This window comes from Rosa rugosa, chromosome 4, assembly GCF_958449725.1.
Source record: "Rosa rugosa chromosome 4, drRosRugo1.1, whole genome shotgun sequence".
Classification (NCBI taxonomy): domain Eukaryota; kingdom Viridiplantae; phylum Streptophyta; class Magnoliopsida; order Rosales; family Rosaceae; genus Rosa; species Rosa rugosa.
Genome location: NC_084823.1, coordinates 12557461 through 12558613, shown reverse-complemented (window position 1 = coordinate 12558613; position 1153 = coordinate 12557461). Strand labels below are relative to the sequence as shown.

The 1153-nt window shown below is 34.7% G+C and overlaps 1 non-coding gene across 1 annotated transcript; it reads left to right on the top strand.

Moving 5' to 3' along the window:
- Positions 1-845: 845 nt before the first annotated feature.
- On the top strand, positions 846-929 carry TRNAL-CAA (transfer RNA leucine (anticodon CAA)). Its single transcript has one exon. It is a non-coding gene; the product is annotated as a tRNA-Leu (tRNA).
- Positions 930-1153: the final 224 nt, after the last annotated feature.

The following is a 1153-nucleotide window of genomic DNA, read 5'->3' as shown; positions in this document are numbered from 1 at the left end:
CACCTCTACAAAATTTCAGCCAATTTGGTGATCGTTAAGGCATCCAAAACTGCATTTTACACCAACGGACCGAATCTGTCGAACCGGAACCGTTCATATTTATAATGGTAAATTGCAGTTTTGCAGAGTTGATCTATACATTAGGACCTAAAAACTGAACGGTTAAGATGTAAAAATGTGGCCGGGAAGTGGTCGAAAACAGGAAATCCGTACCCTCCGCTCGGTACGGACGTCCGCACCTGAGACGGACTGTATATATATATATATATATAACTCCAATGATGGCAAGGCAAATAATAACAACAACAACTACAACAAACAATAACACGAGGCGCAAATTGAGCAATACAGCCGAAGATGTATCAATTAGGAAGTGTTAGCCGCAAATTTGTGAAATTAAAGAGCTAACACAATGCGCGAGTTGAGGAATACAAATATTGTGTTTGTCAAACAAAATGGAGGTTAGAAGGGAAGAATTTTTTTTTTCCTTTATTTTGCCTTTATAGGTTAATTCATAAAGGTTGTCGATGTCAATTATCACTTGAAAAATAGAGAGATCTTAATGTCAGTTTTACAAGTATGTATAGAAGCATTATATAATGCTATATGAAAACAGAAAATAAATCAATAATTACTTTTGAATAATGCTACCTATATAACCTATACTTATACAATATTTAAACACATGATTTTGTACAGTAATTAATTATATTATTATCATTTTGTGAGAATGGAACAGGTAATGTAAGTGTTGAGAGCTGAAATATATATTACGTTGTGTTTGCAGTTGATTATGAAATATCTAAACTTTGATATAATTAGTGTTGGACACATGAGCATGACATGTCAGGATGGCGGAGTGGTCTAACGCGCCAGACTCAAGTTCTGGTCCTCTAACGAGGGCGTGGGTTCAAATCCCACTTCTGACATTTTACCGATTCTTATTATTTTTTTTAAATTCCCAATCATCTCTACACTAGTCTGTAAACGAAAGGTCCCCACAAAGATTATTTTTCTTCCTTTCTTTCTTTTTGAACAGTAGAGGGATATTCTCAAAAAAAAAAAAAAAACAGTAGAGGGATTCAACATCATGAACTCATGAAACTTAATTTCGAGCATGTTGTTGGCTTGTTGCATAATAGCATGGACTTTG